Source organism: Chiloscyllium plagiosum, unplaced genomic scaffold, assembly GCF_037043375.1.
Source record: "Chiloscyllium plagiosum isolate Xiang-an unplaced genomic scaffold, Cpla_swu_hap1 HiC_scaffold_10, whole genome shotgun sequence".
Classification (NCBI taxonomy): domain Eukaryota; kingdom Metazoa; phylum Chordata; class Chondrichthyes; order Orectolobiformes; family Hemiscylliidae; genus Chiloscyllium; species Chiloscyllium plagiosum.
The window spans coordinates 109,854,191-109,876,846 of NW_028270148.1; the positions used below are offsets into that span (position 1 = coordinate 109,854,191).

General features: G+C 41.9%; 1 protein-coding gene across 9 annotated transcripts in view; it reads right to left on the reverse strand.

The window, feature by feature from the left end:
- pak5 (p21 protein (Cdc42/Rac)-activated kinase 5) overlaps window positions 1–22,656 on the reverse strand; it is a 212,078-nt gene that overhangs the window by 108,785 nt on the left and 80,637 nt on the right. For 6 of the 9 annotated variants that reach the window (XM_043696602.2, XM_043696601.2, XM_043696597.2 and 3 more), the window contains one exon: window positions 10,581–10,642. The exons of 2 other annotated variants lie outside the window; for them this stretch is intronic. The gene's annotated coding sequence lies outside the window, so the exon portion shown is untranslated. Of the gene's footprint in view, window positions 1–10,580; window positions 10,643–10,754; window positions 10,831–22,656 lie in introns of all 9 variants that reach the window. One more of the 9 variants, XM_043696599.2, reaches the window with a different exon arrangement.

Below are 22,656 nucleotides of genomic sequence, written 5' to 3' on the forward strand. Positions count from 1 at the left end.
TATAACAAAAGGTGACAGCTCAGAAAATGCCTGAAAGGTGAAAGTCAGACCAATCTTGAGTCTGACTCTTTCTGTTTCCAAAATGGAATTTACAAATATTATATGGATTCACTGCCTGCGTTGACTGCTTGCAGATTCTGCATTTTTGCGCAAAATAGAATGTATCTGCAAATATAATTCTGCAAATACAAATTCACCCCATAAACTTGTGAGTGCGCGCATGCAGGGGAGAGACAGAGTGAGTGTGAGTGCACGTGACAGAACATGTGTTTGCATGTGTGTAAGCTTGATAAAGTGTGTGTGTGTGATGGAGCATAAGCATGTGACAGGATGGGTATGGGAGGTGTATGTGTGCGTATGAGAGACCGCTTGCATACGAGAGAGGGCCTGCATGAATGTGAGTGCATGTAAAAGTGTGCTTGTGTGTATGCAAGTGTACACAGTGCAATGAGGTCACCTGTACATCAGCAAGACCAAACAGACGCTACGACAACGGATGAATGGACACTGCACAACAATCACCAGGGAGGGGTGTTCCCTCCCAGTTGGGCAACACTTCAGCGGTCAGGGACATTCAGCCTTGGACATTCAGGTGACCATTCTCCATGGCAGACTTCGGGACAGGCAACAACGCAAAGTGGCCAAGCAGAGGTTAATAGCCAAGTTCGGTACCCAAGAGAATTGCCTCAACTGGTATCTTGGATTCATGTCACACTACAGGTGACCCCATTGCACTATACACACACATATACACAACTTTTATATACTCTCACACTCACACAGGCCTTCTCTCATACACAAGGTCTCTTTCATATGCACACACATACACCTTCCATACTCACCTTCTCACAGGCCTATGCCCCATCATACTCACACACATACTTTACCAAGCTTACACACATGCAAAAACACACTCTCACGTGCACTCACTGTTATAGACTAGGCCAGACCACTCAAAACATTCATAAGCAGGCAGCCAGACCATAACTTTGCAATTTATTTCTGTAATTGAACAGTGAAAATTACCCAGATTAAATTAGCGAGGTTGACTACCAGGTTTTAAACAGAAAACTTTATTGACCAAATTACACAATGAAACACAAAGGACAAAATAACGAACCCCAATAGAACTTAAGTGTATCCAAAGTAGACTTTATTATGCTGTTCTGAATATACACAATAGTCCCAGTAAGCAAACCTTCTTGAAACAGTTAAAAAAAATGAATGGAACAGATGCTTACAGATTGAAGAAAGAATGGGGGACGGGGGGTTGGAGACAAAGGGAGGGGGGGGGGGGGGAGGACAGAGAGAGAGAGAGAAAGGGAGAGAGAGAGGGAAAGGGGGAGAGAGAGAGATGGAAAGGGGGAGAGAGAGAGATGGAAGGGGGAGAGAGAGAGGGAAAGGGGGACAGAGGTGGGGGGGGGGGAAAGAGAGAGAGAGAGGGGGGAAGAGAAAGAGAGGGGGGAGAGAGAGAGAGAGAGAAAGGGGGAGAGAGAGAGAGAGAGAGAGAAAGGGGGAGAGAGAGAGATGGAAAGGGGGAGAAAGAGAGATGGAAAGGGGGAGAGAGAGAGATGAAAGGGGGAGAGAGAGAGATGGAAAGGGGGAGAGAGAGAGATGGAAAGGGGGAGAGAGAGAGGGGAAGGGGGACAGAGGTGGGGGGCGGGGGGAAGAGAGAGAGAGGGGGGGGAAGAGAGAGAGAGGGGGGAGAGAGAGAGAGAGAGGAGGGACAGAGAGAGAGAGGGGGAGGGAAAGAGAGAGCAGGAGCCTGTTCATACAGTCCACTACTAAACTTCCAACTAGTTCTGGACTGAACTAAACTGCTCAGCTAGAGAATTGACCACTCCCCTTTCATTACACAGGCCACTTCTAAAACATGACCACTTTAGCCTGTGTAAACAAAAAGGCCTCTCAATACCCTTCAATCTCTGTACCAAACCAGACGAATCGGCACCAAGAATGGTTTATTACCCCTCTGAAAAAAATCAAGGACACAGTATCCTTGAGAAAAGAAACAGTTTTTAGAAAAAAAGAAACCAGCTTTGTGACAACACACATACAAGTTTATGGGGTGAATATGTATTTGTAGATACATTCTATTTTGCACAAAAAATGCAGAACCTGCAAGCAGTCAATTCAGGCAGTGAATCCATATATTTGTAAATTCCACTTTGGAAACAGAACCGGTCAGACTCAAAGGTGGTATGGTGGCTCAATGATTAGCAGTGCTACCTCACAGCGTCAGGGACCTGGGTTTGATTCCCATCTTGGGCGACTGTCTATGTGGAGCTTGTACATTCTCCCAGTGTCTGCATTGGTTTCCTCTGGATGCTATGGTTTCCTTCCAAAGATGTGCAGGTCATGGGAATTGGCCATGCTAAATTGCCCATAGTGTTAGGTGCATTAGTCAGGGGTAAATGTCAGGAAATGGGTCTGGGTGGGTTACTCTTCAGAGGGTTGGTGTGGACTTGTTAGGCCAAATGGCCTGTTTCCAGACCGTAGGGCGTCTAATCTAATCAATTATTGGTTTGACTGACACCTTTCAGGCATTGTCTGAGCGGAGATGTTGCCTTTTGTTATGAAACTTTAAATTATCTTGAGAATGTGACTCAAAAGAATTTCTGGGATTTACGTATTAAAGAACTGAAACCAGCAACTCCATTCTAAGAGATGAAAGACTTAATCTAGGTTTGTTTAATGTATCATTGTATCATTGTGACCTTTTGCTATAAATTCTGTCTCTTATGGTCCTGCATCACAACCACCTGATAAAGCAGCAGCACTTCAAAAGCTAGTGCTTCCAAACAAACTTGTTGGACTATAAGCTGGTGTTGTGTGATTTTTAAACTGTGTTTAAGAGGCATTTAGACCACCATATGAACAGGGTGGGAATAGAGGGATATGGACCATGTGCAAGCAGAAGTGATTAGTTTAGAATGGCCTGTTCCTGTGCTGTACTATTCTATGTTCTAGGATCTGGATCAGTGGTGCTGGAAGAGCACAGCAATTCAGGCAGCATCCGAGGACAGGCAAAATCCTTCTTGGTGGAACCGCTCCTCCTGGGAGCAGATACGGCGGAGGCGGAGGAATTGGGAATACAGGATGGCATTTTTGCAAGAGGTAGGGTGGGAAGAGGTGTAATCCAGGTAGCTGTGGGAGTCGGTGGGTTTGTAGAAGATGTCAGTGTCAAGTCGGTCGTCACTGATAGAGATGGAGAGGTCCAGGAAGGGGAGGGAGGTGTCAGAGATGGTCCAGGTAAATTTAAGGTCAGGGTGGAATGTGTTGGTGAAGTTGATGAATTGCTCAACCTCCTCGTGGGAGCACGAGGTGGCGCCAATGCAGTCATCAATGTAGCGGAGGAAGAGGTGGGGAGTGGTGCCGGTGTAATTACGGAAGATCAACTGCTCTACGTAGCCAACAAAGAGACAGGCATAGCTGGGGCCCATACGTGTGCCCATGGCTACCCCTTTGGTCTGGAGGAAGTGGGAGGATTCAAAGGAGAAATTGTTAAGGGTGAGGACCAGTTCGGCCAAACGAATGAGAGTGTCGGTGGAGGGGTACTGTTGGGAACGTCTGGAGAGGAAAAAACGGAGGGCTTGGAGGCCCTGGTCATGGCGGATGGAGGTGTAGAGGGATTGGATATCCATGGTGAAGATGAGGCGTTGGGGGCCGGGGAAACGGAAGTCTTGGAGGAGGTGGAGGGCGTGGGTGGTGTCTTGAACGTATGTGGGGAGTTCCTGGACTAGGGGAATAGGACAATGTCGAGGTAGGTAGAGATGAGTTCAGTGGGGCAGGAGCATGCTGAGACAATGGGTCGGCCAGGGTGGTCAGGCTTGTGGATCTTGGGAAGGAGGTAGAACCGGGCAGTGCGGGGTTCCCGGACTATGAGGTTGGAAGCTGTGGGTGGGAGATCTCCTGAGGTGATGAGGTTCTGTATGGTCTGGGAGATGATGGTTTGGTGATGGGGGGGTGGGGTCATGGTCAAGGGGGCGGTAGGAAGAAGTGTCCTCGAGTTGGCGTTTGGCTTCAGCGATGTAGAGGTCAGTGCGCCAGACTACCACTGTGCCCCCTTTGTCCGCTGGCTTGATGGTGAGGTCAGGATTGGAGCAGAGGGATTGGAGGGCTGCGCGTTGTGAGGGTGAGAGGTTGGAGTGGGGGAGGGGGGTTGACAGGTTGAGGCGGTTAATGTCCCGGCGGTAGTTGGAAATGAAGAGGTCGAGGGCAGGTAATAGGCCAGCGCGGGGTGTCCAGGTGGATGCAGTGTGTTGGAGGTGGGCGAAGGGGTCCTCGGAAGGTGGGCGGGAGTCCTGATTATGAAAGTAAGCTCGGAGGCGGAGGCGACGGAAGAATTGTTCGATGTCACGGCGTGTATTGAATTCATTGATGCGTGGACTTGTTCTATACTGGCAAACAACTAAATAAATGATTATACTTTTGAAATGTCAATACTGTGGAAATACTGCGTCAGTCCCTGGATATCACTATATCCATGTGGTAAAATACAATCCATATTTAGATTAGATTACCCACAGTGTGGAAACAGGCCCTTCGGCCCATCAAGTCCACACCAACCCTCCGAAGAGCAACCCATCCTGTCCCATTCCTTCTGATTAATACAACTAACACTACAGGCAATTTCTCATAGCCAATTCACCTGACCTGCACATCTTTGGACTGTGGGAGGAAGCCAGAGCACCCAGAGGAAACCCACACAGACATGGGAAGAATGTGCAAACTCCACACAGTCACCTGAGGCTGGAATTGAACCTGGCACCCTGGTGCTGTGAGGCATCAGTGCTAACCACTGAGCCACAATGCCACCCCTAAAAAAAGCTTTATTTTTATATCATATTTTTGAATAGTCTGAGGTTAGACAATTAGGAAAATCATTTCAACCCTTCAATGTTTGGGAATTTAAAATTACTTCAGTTATGGAGATTGAACAGACTGGGTTATTTTCCATCGAGTAGCGGAGGTTGAAAGGGGGCATGATTGAGATGTATAAAATTATGAGTGATGTAGACAGGGCAGGCAGGAAGAAACCTCTCCTTGCTGGAGGGAATTATGACCAACGGGCATAAATTTAAGATAAGGGACAGAAGGTACAGAGGAGATGTGAGAAAAAGCTTTTTTATCCAGAGGGTGGTGGGAATCTGGAACTCATTGCTTGTAAGGGTGGTAGAGGCAGAAACACACTTAAAATTTAAGAAGTATTTAGATGAGAACTTGTGATGCCAAGGCAAACAAGGCTATGTGCCAAGTGCTGGAAAATGGGATTAGAATAGTGAGGTGGTTGTTGTTCATCAGTGTGAACACAATAGGCTGGACAGTCTTTTTCTGTACAATACATCTTTATGATTCTACTCCAGACCTCTCATAGATATACACACCAGGTGGAGAGGCTACATCCTGAAGAAATGTAGTCACATTTTCAAACCCAAATGAATCAATATATTCTCTCCTATATTCTGCAAGTCATGCATAGTGCAGGTAAATGTTCCAGCACAGATAAACTATGTGCACATTTACAAAAAGGTAGCCTAATGCCCTACCAAAATGGCTCCCCTAAGCACAGCCAGCACCTAGCTTTCTGAATTCAGTGAAGTCACAACAATAGTGCCAACTTACAAATGAAAGTCTGCCAGCATGTAGAACTTTTCAATAAGTGTTGGATAAAATGGTACACCAAGGATGCTGACAAGATGAGTCAATCGAATACTTGTTGACTGTAAAGTCAGAGTCTTTTCGGGTTTTTTAAAAATTGTGAACTCAAATGAGAAAATAAATGTTTTAAAACCCAGATATTACAAGATTTTGGCATGGTTTGAAAGCAAGTAACTTGATACTCGTTGATACACTCTTTGCAATGCTGTGGTTTATAGCAATGGTTGCAAATGAACTGGAGCAAAGGGCTATGTCCAAATGGAGCTTTGGTTAGTAACAAACAGTGGATTGGTTCATGGACTAGTGACTAGTTATCAATGACAAAGGTCTTCTGTCTGCAAACAAATGTATGTTTGGTTCTTAGGTAGCTGAACAATGTGTGTCTGTGAGCAAGTTACAGAGAAGCTATTCAGATCACCAGCTCAGGAACTTTCTCTGTTTTCTGCCGGAAGTAAGTCTATTTTAAGCCTGAAGCAAAACCAGTTTAACTTTTGTTCAGCAGTTGCTGCATGCTGTGACTTTTAGTCAATAGGTCATAGATCTTTTATCCGTGAACCAGCTACCCTGTGTCGTTTGGAAATCAGTGGAAGCATTCAGGAAAAGCAAGATCAAGAAGCAGCATTCTGATCAGCACAAGAACCATCTCAACAGGTCCTGTGAAAAACAACCTCTGAACTGCTTTTGCTTTGTTCCCTTTGTCCATTTCCTCAACATTTTATTTTTTCCGACTACTTACATGTGCAAAGGGCAGTTTTTAAAGGGATTAGAGTTTTAAGTACTAGAGTTGCATGCTCACAGTTCATAACTGTTTACCTGTAGCTAGTGTCTATTTACTGGTATTAACTAGAAGTTTTTGTTAAGTACAGAAACCTGATCTATGTTTTCTGTCAACCGAAATAAGATAGGCAAACTGGGGAATCTGAGTACTGTTTGAAATCTGCAACTTATCTGACAACTCGAGTAGCATGGCTTGATTTCCAGCGCAACACACCAGTGAGTCATGACTTACTCCATGAGTTACAGGTTGGGCACTTGTCTGTTACGGTGCATGTGATCCTTCAAGATTCTGACCTAGATACCTCTGTAACTCAGATGGCGCCATAAGTGGCAACTTGTAAACTTTGCACTGTACTTCTGCGAGTACATGTGACAATATATTTAATTTAAGAAGAAAACTTACCATACTTGAAAACTACCTCTCTCTTTTCAAAATATGAACAGCAGTGTGATTTATGCATAAATCTTTTGCTGCTTAATGTATAAACTATATGGTCAGTGCATATTTATTAGACGAGGAGGTAGTTGACTAATGCAGTAAAATTCTTTCCTGGTGCAGTAGCAAGCTGTGCAGGAATGTAATGATTCTGTTCCAGAAATGGAAACATACATGTACAGCAAATTGTGCGGAAATGGAAGTGTCACGGTGAATCACTATGGTTTCCTACAATAACATTACTGTTCCAAATTATAGCAAATTCTAAATTAGCACATCATATTAAACACCTCCAAGAAACATACACTACTTCAAAAGAAACTCTACAAGAATGGAGTGCAACTGCATGACTCCAGTACTGATGGAGTAATATTTTACAATGTGCCGATCAGATGGTGAATACTATCTTTGTTTACAATTTTGAAGTGCTTCTGCACAAAAAGGGATCACCAAACCACTTAAAACCAGACATGAATCTTGGAAGGTGGAAGCACTTGGTGAATGCGAAATGTTTATGTCTCATTCCAATTCAATTGCCTTCAAGAATTATTAGCAGGGTTCCAGCGAGTACTATGGAGAGTCAGAGGATACAGTTTTGTATAGTGAGAGGTAAATTATCTCCTATAGCAGTGCTCATGTAAAATGAAATTTCTTCTTATAACTGTCACTGCCACATTCCCATTCTTTATTATTTTCATCTCCCTCTTTATCACTTAGTTTGTATGCCATCTTTATCTACCTTCAGATATCACACTTTCTACCTTGCACTCCTATTAAAGTTCCTTCATTCATCCACTCAATTTCTTTGTCAAGCAAACAATAGGTAAGGATATGGAGGCTGGAAATCTGGAAACACTGTTTCAATTTCACCCTCGGTTGACTCTGTATGGAGCTTGCACATTCTGCCTGTGCCTGAGAGTTTCCTTTGGGTACTCCGGTTTCCTCCCAAAGACCAAAGATGTGCAAGTTAGGTAATTTAGCTGTGTTAAATTGCTCATAGCATGCAGGCTAGGTGGGTTAATCATGGGAAATGTAGGGTAACAGGGATAGAATGGGGCAGTGGGTCTGGGTGAGCTGCTCTTTGGAGGGTTGATACGGACTTAATGGGCCAAATTGCCTTCTTCCACACTGTTGGGACTGTACGCAAATTCTGTAGAAAATGAGGCTTTAGGGCACTTGAGGTAAAAAGAAATGGGGCTGCAAGTACAGAGGATTTTAAACTATTCTTTTACAGGAATTGGTTCAGTATTTTTGCTCATCCCTAATTGCCCTGGAGAAGGTCGTAGTGAACCAGCTTCTTGAACTCATGTAGTCCATGTAATGTAGGTACATCCCACAGCACTATTGGGAAATTAGATCTATAATTTTGATTGATAATGCAGTGAAGGAACAGTGATATATTTCTAAGTCAGGATGATGTTTGGCTTGGGGGGAAACTTTGGTGCATCCCTGAGAACGATGTCCTTCCCAAGGAAAACTTACTGAATTTCCAACAGGATTCATGTCATTTTAATGCATGTTCACAACAGCTTTTATTAGTTTTGCTGCTGTTGCATTAAATATTCTATTATTTCATGGGACGTAATTCTTTAAAGAAACAACACGGTCAACACCAAGCAATCCTGAAAACAAATTACTCATACAATTCTCTTAATATGATTAGTGACAGTTTTCTTTTCATTGCTCTTCTGAAAAGAAGATGAGCAATTTGATTTTGTATGGGGGGTTTGGTGTCTTGATAACCTGAGGATTGTATGCAAGCTATGAGAACTGCCTTCACTCTTTCCCCAGCCTCACTTAAAATATGTGATGGTCAAACCCCAGACATTTACAGATTGGTTTTCTGGAATTTTCTGCTGGAACAGCTGAAAGGCAATATGGTTCTTCATCCTTCTTTCAATTAGAAACAATTTAACTTAAAAATATAATTGGCATGATCTAGATTTTACAGGAAGCTTAAAGCAAAAACAAACATAGCATCCCTACAGTGCAGAGGCTATTTGGCCAATCAAGTCTGCACCAATCCTCTGAAGAACATCCCATGCAGATCTAGCAACACCATCTCCCACACCCTATCCCTGCAACCCTGGTTTAGCCCACCTAGCCTGCACATCCCTGGACACTATAGGGCAATTTAGCATGGCCATGCCACCTTACCTGCACATCTTTGGGCTGTGGGAGAAAAACGGAGCACCTGGAGGAGACCTAGACATGGGGAGAACTGCAAACTCCACACAGTCACCTGAGGCTGGAATAGAACTCCGGTCCTAGCACTGTTGCAACGGTGCTAATCATTGTGCCACCATGCAGTCCAATATAGAATATAACCTAAAAGCACTCAAAAACAATGACCAAAGCAGGTACAGCTTAAAAAAAGGAGAAATACAATGTTTTGGCTCAGGAGTGCGGTTAAAGACTACTATTACTGACTAGTTTATGTTTGAGTTCACTCATTTTGAAAGGTAACGCACTCCAGTAAAGTGATAGATTTCTGCACCTAAATCTCTGTTGCTGTGAAAAGCAGCAGGGATGAGAAGGTGAACAAAGTAAAAGGGTGGTAAAAAGACATACAGAAAAGACTAAAGTGGCAGAATTTCAAGAAAATGTGAAATAGTGACAGGTGACAACTTGTGGGTGGGTAGCAAGATACTTAGCAACACAAGGAGGTGGTAACAATTCACTAAGCACAGTGAGGGCAGCAAGAACTGATATATTATCATACATTTTCTATTTCCTAATGCAGGATTTGGTAAGGATCTGAAGAGAAAACTGTCCGGAGCTTGTGCTTGGAACAGCCTCTAAAGGCCAATCTTCACTGAAATCATCACACAGGCATTGAAATACAGGCTGAAAAATAGGGCTTACTATGGTAAATATGGTTAAAAGACCATTGTGTTAACAAATTTGATAAAGTGTTCTTTTATAGCCCTGACATCACGTACATTCTCAAGTTGGCCTTGGGCCATATCGTTGATAATACCCATGAGAAAGCTACAACATTCTGCTGTATTTGCTGGAACATCTTACAGAGCCTTCTGCTGTTGTACATTTCCCAAAGGTAATAATAATTTATTTTCTAGTTTGAGTTTGTCTGTCTCTATGTAGGCACACGTGTGTATTCTTGTGTCACCAAATTCATATTTATATTTCACCTCATTGAAAGTGCACCCCTTTCAAGAAAAATTAAACCCACTGCTTCTTAGAAGAATATATAAGTCATACAAATATGATTAGTGCATACAATTAGAGCTGATCAAACCTGGTTTTGGAAACATTATTCAAATTGACATTAATATTTATATCGCCAGTGTCATTTACATAATCCAAATCCATGGTTAGGTTTCTATGCTAATATAAATAAATGTGATGCATCTATCAGAGTGAAAGCTGAAGAAACCATTGGCTAAAATATTATGCTGTTCATGCTCACTTCCTAGACAAGATAAATGTCCAACATTATGTTATATTACTTTACCTTCAGACTCTAAAGTGCGTTTTTTATTGGAGCTCAGGAAGTTGGACTGAGAGAAATCATTAAAATATTTTTAAAATTCTCAACACTGACAGAGAAACCATTGTTAGTTACATTACAAATCAGTACAAATTACTCAAGGCTAAATACTATTTTAACTGCAAATATTACAGCAAGCATACATTACTAAGATGCCTCATGGTAAAATATTTTTTGCCTATATAAAGTACTTACCTCAATAATGCTGGAAAACAGATATCAAGAACTTATGCAGCTCCCCTAACACTGCAATTCATCTGCAAGAAAAAAAAAATCAGGAATTCCACATGAGACAGCATGAAACAGAAATATTTTCCTGCCATTTATCTTGATGATCTATGCACCATGTTATATCAGTGAACACAGTACCTTCCTCACAATCAAAGCTGCCCTTTGGCAACATTACAGGGCGATGGTCATTTCCAGACAGCAGATTCACGCAATCCTTCAATTAAATGAAAGGTTCAAATGTAGCAGTAGTCAGGCAGTATTAACAAGAAAACCAAATTAGTTAGAAAAAAGCAAATAACAGGCACCTGTTTACGTTTCTTTTACAAAGCAGAACTCACACAATTAGTCCTTATCTGGGAGTCATGGATGCAAATGAATCAGCTACAAACCAGCTGATGTGTTGGCTGCCTGCATCAAACCAATGTGAGAGAAGCAGTTCAAGAGAGGTCATTCAACACACCATACAGTCAGCCATGATTTCTTCATAAATCATTATGTCAATGTTTTTGTTTTAAGTGAATTTATTTAAAATACATGAATATAAACATGACAGCAACCGAGACAAGCCTGTTTAAATTGGAGTAATTAACTTTCCCCTCTCAGGTGATTTCCCCACTGTATTTCCCCAGGCTCTGCAGTATGATGAGATTCTGTGGCTGGGTTTGAGCATTAGGCAGGTGCAGAGCAAATGAATTAGAATTCTGTATGGTTAAATTATTCAGCTACATGGACTGGGATAAAAAACAATACTTGCTTATCGCTGTGTTAAACAGACACAAAGATTAGTTTTGAGTCATACATGCTCTTCTTTAACAGGAAACATTTTTGTTGGGGAGGAGACAGGAAAAAAATAATTTTCGCAGGCATTTTTAACATTTTATGTATTTCTGGAGTCCATTTTAATAAATTTTTGATAATTTTAATTCTGAATATTAAAATTAGTTTTTGGAGAGTCTCTGAATAAAAGATGATACTGTATTTCAATTTGTACAATCTCAATGACAATGAGGTAAGACTCTTCCAATGGATTTCCTCTTAACTACAAAAATATTAAACTTTTTCAAGTTGAAAGTCTACCAGAGATGGAATCTGTCAATACCAGGTATGACAATATGTTGTCCTGTGAGTGAACCACAACTAATTTGTAGCTTTTCTTGTGGATAAGTTTACTATACAAAACAGTGAGTGAATGCATAACTTTTCTCAATATGGGACACTAATCAACAAATTCATAAACATTGAGAAACTTCTGTTTGGAGTTCTGTTCTGTTTGGAAGGTAGCCCAAAGTGAAAATCCTAAAATTGGAGAAGTCAACCTGTTATATTCCCACAAGTTCTGTACATACAGACTAGCAGTATTAGCTTTAAACCGGTTTGCCTAATTGAAGAAATGGTGTAGATTATGGAAACCCAAAATCTGGGTGATAGAACAGAAACAAAGAACCTTCATAAAAAAAGGGTGCATAGAAATTTTCTATTTACTTTGAGGGATTGAGCAATGTTTGAGGAATATTTAATATCTGATTTTCTTGACTTTCCAATTGAAATTACAAAAATCTTAATCATTTTTTTCTCACTTGTTTGTCCAGTCCTGCACAAAGATTCTCAGTACAATACGTGTAGCTAGGTAGTTATTATTCAACTTCATAAAACAAAGAACTTCATATAAATGTAGATGTTCCACTGCACCAAGTTTATGTATTATCAAAATGAACCTGCTGAATGTTTATATTACCTTGCCTAATCTTGGGCCATCACAATGTGTTTCACAGCTAAAAAAACGCCTTTAGAATTGTTTTAATGCAGGGATAAGCCTGAATTAATCTAACAGAATTTTAAGCAGAATGCAGAAACCTGTGATTCCATTCTGTGCTTTGCTGCAGTGGTTAATACAATAAATTTTAATAAGTGGAATAAAATGGCAGTTGCAACACTTACTTTCCAATGTAATTTTCAGAGTTGATCTTATTGGTCTCTAGGTGTAAATACTGGACTAATTTCTTCCTTTTTATGCCATTTTCAGAATGCCTTTGCATCCTGTTAATGCATATTATTTGATTCATTTTGAAATCTAAGGTTGTCTTGAACTCTTGAAACTGTAATGTGTTTAAGCTATAAGTGAGGAAAATTAACTTATGCATAATTCTGTGTAAAAACTTATCTAACTCAAAAAAGCATCTAAATTTTTATTTCAAGTGGACAGTGAAAATGCAAGTTATATTGTGGTTTACTAAGAACATGACTCAGCTAACTGCATCGTACTGGTCCCAGTCTCATCCTCAAGTGGGTCCACTTCAATCTTCAGTTTTTTTTTGTTTTAATTCACTGACTGAATTTCATCAGTAAATTTCCCACAACTCAAAACTGAGCAGCCATAGGTGCTGTGAGCCATTAGCAGCATAAGATCTGTACTCAACTACAAATCATAACGTCATGGCACTGTACATCCTCCACTCTAGTATCATGATCAAGTCAGGAGATCAATCCTGCCTCAGTGGGCAGTGCATGTGAGTATGACAAGAGCAGAACAAAGCAAAGCTTAAAGGCATGAGGGGTCAGCCTGATGAGGCTGTAACGCAAGATTACAGATGCCAAATAGCAAAACGTCATGTGATTGGCAGGGCTAAGAGACTCCACAACCAATAAAACGGATTGAAGTTTTACAGTCCTTCTGCATCTAATCCACTTCCTTATAAGAAAAGCAATGTATAAAAGAAAGGGGATTGACAAAGTGGGGCTTTCTAGATTGAGACATCATTGTTTTAGAAAAAGGGGTTGCACATTTAAGACATGGATGATGAGAAATTGCATCTGTCAAAGGTTCATAAATCTGTGGAATTCACTATCCCAGAGTACAGTGGATGCTGAGACATCGATTAAATTTGAGGAGACAGAACGATTTTTAATTAGTAACAGGTTGAAGGTTATTGAGAGGTGGCAGGAAAGTGAAGTTGAGGCTAAGATGAGATCAGCCATAATCATATCAAATGTCAAGGCAGACTTGAGGAAATGAATTAACTATTCCTTCTCCTAGTTCTTTTGCTCCTATTGTAGTCAGCATCACCAGGAGAAGTGGCTGCTATCGACAGTGTGCTCACAAGCAGCCTGGGATTTCCAACGATCCCTAAGACTAGAGGTGAGGGAGTGCAGGATGGGAGTCACCGGCAAGTGTCGCACAGGGGTGTCAGAGGCAAGATCATGAGGCTATCCTTCTGTAGTTTCCCTCTTCTAAATGGTCACTCAATTGGATAAAGAGCGCCTTATAATCATGGACCCCATACCCCTGGTTCAGAGTGGCCTTTAGAAGATCTTGAAAAACCTGGCATCTCTCACTTAATCCCTGTCCCAAACGTGTACTGTGGTGGGCTCAAGGGATAATGGATGTCAGCAAGTTAATTAATAGGCCTAATAGACATCCAACAGCCAGCAATCCAGTGTTAGCTCCTTTCATCCTCAGATTTAAAATGCAGGCCTTCTGTGGAATGAATTTCAATCATTGCTTATACCTCTAATATTTTAGATGAAATTTCAAATGTGGCTCATAAGGGATTTTTTAAAAATCTAAATGCATACAATCACAAGGAATATATTAGAAGTATCCCAAAAGGTTTTGAAAAACATTTGAGTAATCCAATTCTGTTTCTTCTTAACTTGATAGATTTTCTTTGCCTAACAATCTGATCTTTTGCTCTTTAATTTAAAATTCCAACAAAAAGAACAAATTTAACACTGACTTTGTTTCACATTTTAAGTGCAACAGACAATAAGTATGTGCATATATATATATATAATCTTTAATATGTTAATTCACAATTTTTCAGTGACTCTGCTCACTAGAATTCAGAAAATGCATTGTTTTACTCAGCACAAATGATTTATGCAATATAAATGGTGGACAGCAAAACAAGCAGCAGGAAATCAGTAGACAACCTTGTGATCTTGTGTAACTATAGCATTAACCTTTTATCCAATCACACAGGAGTGTGGCACAGCAGGAAGGCAAAAGGAGAGAAAAACAAACTCTCAAGCAGCTGCCAAGTCAATAAAGCACCTCCACATCAAAGTAAACAAGGAACAGATGAGGGACAAAATCTGCTTCTACTGGAATACGCAATGTTAAATTCCAGCACAAAGATATTCTAATTAATAAGTTTCTTTTATTATCTACATGCTGCACAAATTAGTGTTTCTGGTGTACAATTTCATGAAACAGGAGGGTATACTTTGAAGCAGTCAGCCTTCATGTTACGGTCATTAAACTTTATAGTGCTGAAGTTACAGTTTTCTGAAAAAAGAACTAAGGGTGTGCTGGTGATTTAATTCTGTGATTGTATTTTTTTCTTCTGTGAAGATTATCTGTCAGCAGCCTTGATTATCTTTTTATGCTGCTTCATTATTTCAAAGAGAAGGGGATTTATCCCTGCTGCTCTGACCAATCTCAATCAATATCACAGAAACAGATTATTTGGTCATTGCCACAATGCTATTTGTGACACCTTGCTGTGGGCAAACTGGCTGCCATGTTGCTGACATCAGAACAGTGACTAAACTTCAAATATTCTTCCCTAAACGTAAAACGCATCTGGACATGAACACCGAACAGATAATTCACCAAAGAGGTATACAGGAAAGCCACACACACAGACCAAGTCCTGAACTACGAAAGCAACCACCCCAACACACACAAAAGAAGTTGCATCAAGACACTGTTCAAAAGGGCCACAACACACTGTAGTAGACCAGAACTGCAAAAAGAGGAAGAAGAACACCTATACAATGTATTCCCCAAAAACGGATACCCCACAATTTCATCAACAGATGCCTAATGGAAAGACAACGGAATGAGGACATGCCACAACCCAAAGGACTAGCCACACTACCATACATCAAAAACATTTCTGAACTGACAGCCGGACTACTGCGACCACTAGGACTCACAACAGCACACAAACCAACAGCCACTCTCAGACAACAACTCACCAGGACGAAGGACCCGATACCTAGCATGAGCAAAACCAATGTAGTGTACAAAATCCCATGCAAGGACAGCACAAAACACTACATAGGACAAACAGGAAGACAGCTAACGATTCACATCCATGAACACCAACTAGCCACGAAACGACATGACCAGCTATCCTTTGTAGCCACACACTCAGATGACAAGCAACATGAGTTCGACTGGGACAACACTACTATTATAGGACAAGCCAAACAGAGAACAGCCAGGGAATTCCTAGAGGCATGGCACTCATCCACAGATTCAATCAATAAGCACATCGACCTGGACCCAATATACCAGCCACTGCAGCGGACAGCTGGAACTGACAACCGGAAGCGGCAGATACAAATCACTATAAATGCCAAGGGAAACATCACAGAAGCGCTTCACAGAAGGCTCCCAAGCACTGAGGATGTCACCTAGACAGGGGATGAAACATCTGCAACACAAATTCCCAGCTCGGCGAACAGAACCACAACATCTGGACATCTTACAGTCATGAAAAATAATATATAAATGCAAGTCTTCATTTTCATCTATGCATCTGAATTGTTAAAAATTTGGGTCATAGCAACAGTAGCACTATATCATTGTTGCATGAGTCCTTAGTGCCTTTCATTTAGTGTTATTCATTTACCTGTAAAGGAAAAGTCACCATAGACTTACTGGACCATAGGACTGCTCCCTCATCAGAGAGACACGACAGGTGATTTAACCTGAGAGTCATCATGTCTCAGGGAGGGAAGACATTCAGAGGAACAGTCCTTCATGGTAACCTTAGCTGGTGCAGGAAATGAATCCATGCTGCTATCATCACTGCGTCACAAACCATACATCCAGTCAAGTGAATTATACAGCCTACTGGTATGCCTGTACTGCCAAAGATCTAACTATGAAGCACAAGTTATAACAATAGTACAGCATTGCAATCTGAACTGAATATATGCATTAGTCTAATCTTCTCTAATACAGACTGAGAAATAATGGTCCGACGAGGTCAAACATGAAGCATGATCGGACTCGCCAAGTTCAATTATCTCAACTTCCCAAAATATTAACAAATGATTCCCCTAAGTAATTATCTTACTCGCACAAGTTCGAACAGTTCTACATTAAGAATAAGAAGGTGCAGATGCTTGAAATCTAAAATAAAAACAGGAACTCCTGGAGAAACTCATCAGATCAAGCAGCACCTATAGAGAGAAAAAGTGTTCACATTTTGCATCCAATAAAATACTTCTTCGGAACTTACTTTGTTTTTCTTTCTAACAAGTCTCCTGTATTCTATTCTGAGCCAGACAACAGCAGCCAACTCTTGCTGTATTTCATTTAAAATCTGTCAGAGGGTTTCTGCTGGTTTCCTAAAATTCACAGGCCATGGGTAAGTCTTGTGACAGACAACCCCTGCTGAGTGACCAGAACCAAGAAGCTCTCAACATAATGTGTGTAAGCTCTTTAATATAGAGACAGGTTAATGAATTATTTATTGTTTACAATTTTGGTGAAACCATTTTAATACCTAGCCCATTAGTATTTTAAACATTTGAGACCTCAGATGTTTTGCAAAAAAACCAGTGATTACAATTTGCTATAGTTTATAGTTAATCACTTCCAAATCCTTTTGAAGGGAAAGTGGTAAAAAGGAAGTTCAAATATTACAGAAGCATTTTTCTTTGTTTGAAATTCAGATGCATAATAAAATAGTGAACAAAAATGACATGGGGATAAGTCTGGATAAGATTTTAACTCCAAACCCATTTACACTGAGGAAATGGAAATCGGCTGCTAAAGATAGGAGAGGTTTATAGTAAGTGATGTGGGCAATGACAGCATTGGAATAATTCTTGGATCCCTAAGTGCCCTTGAGCTGAATGGCATGCTAGGCCATTTTAGAAAGCGGTTACGAATCAACAGCATTGCTGTAGGTGTGGCATTGAATGAAGGTACAGGTCATTCTGTTATGATGTGTGTTTCATCAACATGAATTCACTGTAATGCAATTGACTAATTGAGTACGCTGTTTCTACAGTGCAAATACTTAAAATGTGAGTTAACTGTAATGCGATTACAGTGCCAACACTTCAAGCGCTGTTTCTAAAGTATAATTTTTCTATAACACAGGGTTGCACAAGAAGAACTAACTGTAATGTAAATTGTGCACCTAATCTCATGAGACAGTTTATGCTGCTCTGCAACACCAGATTTATCACCAGTGGCCAATCTAAAAATTGAACTCTATAACTACAGACTGTGTATACCCTTTATACAAGAACAGTAAAGGTACTTGCTGAAAAACTCACTTTGTCAGTACAACTAATTATATTACAGCTAACGGCAACTCCATATAATGGTGTGTACAATAGGAAGCATGACTTGGCAAATGTTCCTTGTGGGTATGCGGTGGCAGAAAGAAATAGCTACCTTCAGTAATTGAAATGAAATACTGTGATACCAGAATTGCAGTACTATATATGATCATGTCGCAAATGCCAACTCTTGATATGTCAATCACTATAAAGCCTCCTTAAATGGTCACTACCACAGAGTTCTGACACAGGTACTCTCAGGGTTAATGTAATGGTGAAGTCTGAAGCATTGTGTGAGCCTCTCTCAAATTAAGATTCTATTTTGATATATAGTTAAGATATTTCAGCAATTCACTGTCCTATCCATTGCTAAGACAACTCCAAACATGTGAAGTGAACAAATGTCAAAGATGGAGCAGTACATTACAATATCTGCACTGGTTTGAAAATATGAAATTCCTTTCCTGTAGGATTTGTCCAGTTGACTTTCCAAATAAAATATGGAATTTTGTATTCCTGAAAAAAATGTAGCAGCTTCTACAATGGTAGATATTTCCTTTATTTCTGTCTTATTCAAATTCTCCCAACAGCAGAAACACCTCAAACACAAAGTATGGCATCAGGCAAGGAAATTACCAACTGTTGCAGGCCAAGGTCAACCCATACCGGAAGAGAACGAACTGAAAATGCTAAAAATGTGAAACAAAAACAGAAATTGCTGGAGAAACTCAGCAGACCTGGTAGCATCTGTGGACAGAAACAGAGACACGTTTTGGGTCAGTGACATAATTTAATAAAGGGTCACTTGACCCGAAGCATTACTACGGCCAGATTGGGGAGAGAAAGCAGAGTCAATCAGAAGGCAAATTGTGCTTTGACTTGAACTAAACCAGCAATTTTTTCAAGCTGGGTTACTACTTCATACTCAGCTCGATTTCTTTGGTTTTATCGCCACAATCCTGTATACTGTTTTAATTCATGTTGCACTGAAAACTTCACCAAATTATATCTTTCTCGTGAATAATGTCCAGTGTAATACTATTTAGTTCTTACTAAGACTTTTATCTCATATCATGACTTCGCATTTTTCCATTTTAAATCCCATTAACAAGCAGTATCTTTTGCTTCAACGAAGGGTTATTTAACAAAAATCAACATGGGCCATGTTGTACAAAGATGTTCACAGGAGAGGAAACATGCAAAATGGAGATTCAATGTGTTTGTACATCTCAGTTATCTGTAAGAATAATAGGGTGGTTATGGTACAAAACTTGACCTACTCTTGGGAAATAAGGCAGGGCAGATGACGGAGATGTCAGTGGAGGAGCACTTTTGGGCCAGCTACCATAATTCTATTAGTTTTAAAATAGTGAAGAAGAGAGCGGCGCGAGCTGGACGGAAGTGAAGTTGGAGTGCAGAGCTAGCCGGGAAGGTAAGTGATTGATATTTGAGTGGGTGTGTTCTAGACCCCAGGCCCTACATAGTAAGGCCTCCCTCCCATCCTCCTCCTCTAACCTAACTTTAAAATCCACAGGTAAGCTACTCAGTGTTCTTGTTTTGGAGTCAAAGTGTAGAGTAATGGCAGCGCAGGCAGTGGAATGTTCCTCCTGCAGGATGTTTGAGGTAGGGGTGACCACCGATACTCCTGCCGACTTCATCTGCAGGAAATGCAGTCAGATCCTGCTCCTCACAGAACGAGTTAGGGAACTGGAACTGGAGTTGGATGAACTGAGGATTATTCGAGAGGCTGAGAGGGTGATAGATAGAAGCTACAGGGACATAGTTACGCCAGAGAACAGAGGTAGCTGGGTAACAGTTAGAGGTGGGAAGGGGAGGAAGCAGGCAGTGCAGGGATCCCCTGTGGCCGTTCCCCTCAACAATAAGTATACCGCTTTGGATACTGTTGCGGGGGACGGCCTAGCAGGGGCAAGCTGCAGTGACCGGGTCTCTGGCACGAGGTCCGGCTCTGAGGCTCAAAAGGGAAAGGGGGAGAGGCGGAGAGTGCTAGTTATCGGAGACTCTATAGTTAGAGGGACGGGCAAGCGGTTCTGTGGACATGGGCGAGACTCTCGGATGGTTTGTGGCCTCCCGGGTGCCAGGGTCTGAGATGTCTCGGACTGTGTCTTCAAAATCCTTAAGGGGGAGGGTGTGCAGCCAGAAGTCGTGGTGCACGTTGGTACCAACGAAATAGGTAGGAAGAGGGATGGGGAGGTCATTCAGGAGCTCAGGGAGTTAGGCTGGAAGCTAAAAGCTAGGACGGACAGAGTCGCCATCTCTGGGTTGTTGCCAGTGCCACGTGACCGTGAGGCAAGGAATAGGGAGAGAGTGCAGTTGAACACGTGGCTGCAAGGATGGTGTAGGAGGCAGGGCTTCAGGTATTTGGACAATTGGACTGCATTCTGGGGAAGGTGGGACCTGTACAAGCAGGACGGATTGCACCTGAACCAGAAGGGCACCAATATCCTGGGAGGTAGGTTTGCTAGCACTCTTCGGGGGGGGGGGGTTTAAACTAATTTGGCAGGGGGATGGGATCCGGACTTGTAGTCCAGCAAGTAGGCTAGCTGTTTGTCAGGATGTCCAAGAATGTAGGGAGGCTGTGGAGAAGGTAGCACTGACAGGGAGTACTTGCGGACACAGAGATGGGCTCAAGTGTGTATACTTCAATGCAAGGAGTATCAGAAATAAGGTGGGTGAACTTAAGGCGTGGATCGGTACCTGGGACTACGATGTTGTGGCCATCACGGAAACGTGGATAGAAGAGGGACAGGAATGGTTGTTGGAGGTTCCTGGTTCCAAATGTTTCAGTAAGATTAGGGAGGGTAGTAAAAAAGGAGGAGGGGGGGGGGTGGCGTTGCGAATTAGAAATGGTATAACAGCTGCAGAAAGGCAGTTCAAGGGGGATTTGCCTTTGGAGGTAGTATGGGCTGAAGTCAGAAATAGGAAAGGTGCAGCCAGAAATAGGCTCCCCAATAGCAGCAGAGATGTGGAGAAACAGATTGGGAAACAGATTTTGGAAAGGTGCAGAAGCCACAGGGTAGTAGTCATGGGTGATTTCAACTTCCCAAACATTGATTGGAAGCTCTTTAGATCAAGTAGATTGGATGGGGCGGTGTTTGTGCAGTGTGTACAGGAAGCTTTTCTAACTCAGTATGTCGATTGCCCGACCAGAGGGGAGTCCATATTGGATTTGGTACTTGGTAACGAACCGGGGCAAGTGATGGGCTTGTTAGTGGGTGAACATTTTGGTGATGGTGACCACAATTCTGTGACTTTCACCTTGGTTATGGAGAGAGATAGGTGCGTGCAACAAGGTAGATTTTACAATTGGGGGAAGGGTAAATACGATGCTGTAAGACAGGATCTAAGGAGCATAGGTTGGGAGCATAGGCTGTCAAGGAAGGATGTCGTGGAAATGTGGAACTTTTTCAAGGAACAGATACGATGTGTCCTTGATATGTATGTACCTGTCAGGCAGGAAAGAGATGGTCGTGTGAGGGAACCTTGGTTGACGAGAGAGGTTGAATGTCTTGTAAAGAGGAAGAAGGGGGCTTACGTAAGGTTGAGGAAACAAGGTTCAGACAGAGCACTGGAGGGATACAGGATTGCCAGAAGGGAGCTGAAGAAAGGGATTAGGAGAGCTAAGAGAGGGCATGAAAAATCTTTGGCGGATAGGATCAAGGATAACCCCAAGGCATTTTATGCATATGTGAGAAACATGAGAATGACGAGAACGATGGTAGGTCCGATCAAGGACAGTAGTGGGAGACTGTGTATTGAGTCGGAAGAGATAAGTGAGGTCTTGAATGAGTACTTTTCTTCAGTATTTACAAACGAGAGGGACCGTATTGTTGAAGAGGAGTGTGAGAAATGGACTGATAAGCTAGAGGAGATACTTGTTAGGAAGGAAGACGTGTTGGACATTTTGAATAACTTGAGGATAGACAAGTCCCCCGGACCTGACGGGATATATCCAAGGATTATGTGGGAAGCAAGAGAGGAAATTGCAGAGCCGTTGGCAATGATCTTTTCGTCTTCACTGTCAACAGGGGTGGTACCAGGGGATTGGACAGTGGCGAATGTTGTGCCCCTGTTCAAAAAAGGGAATAGGGATAACCCCGGGAATTACAGGCCAGTTAGTCTTACTTCGGTGGTAGGCAAAGTAATGGAAAGGGTACGGAGGGATAGGATTTGTGAGTATCTGGAAAGACACTGCTTGATTAGGGACAGCCAGCACGGATTTGTGAAGGGTAGGTCTTGCCTTACAAGTCTTATTGAATTCTTTGAGGAGGTGACCAAGCATGTGGATGAGGGTAGAGCAGTGGATGTAGTATACATGGATTTTAGTAAGGCATTTGATAAGGTTCCCCATGGTAGGCTTATGCGGAAAGTCAGGAGGCATGGGATAGAGGGAAATTTGGCCAGTTGGATAGAAAACTGGCTAACCGGTCGAAGTCAGAGTGGTGGTAGATGGTAAATATTCAGCCTGGAGCACAGTTACAGGTGGAGTTCCACAGGGATCAGTTCTGGGTCCTCTGCTGTTTGTAATTTTTATTAATGACTTGGATTAGGGAGTCGAAGGGTGGGTCAGTAAATTTGCAGATGATACGAAGATTGGTGGAGTTGTGGATAGTGAGGAGGGCTGTTGTCGGCTGCAAAGGGACTTAGATATGATGCAGAGCTGGGCTGAGGAGTGGCAGATGGAGTTCAACCCTGCCAAGTGTGAGGTTGTCCA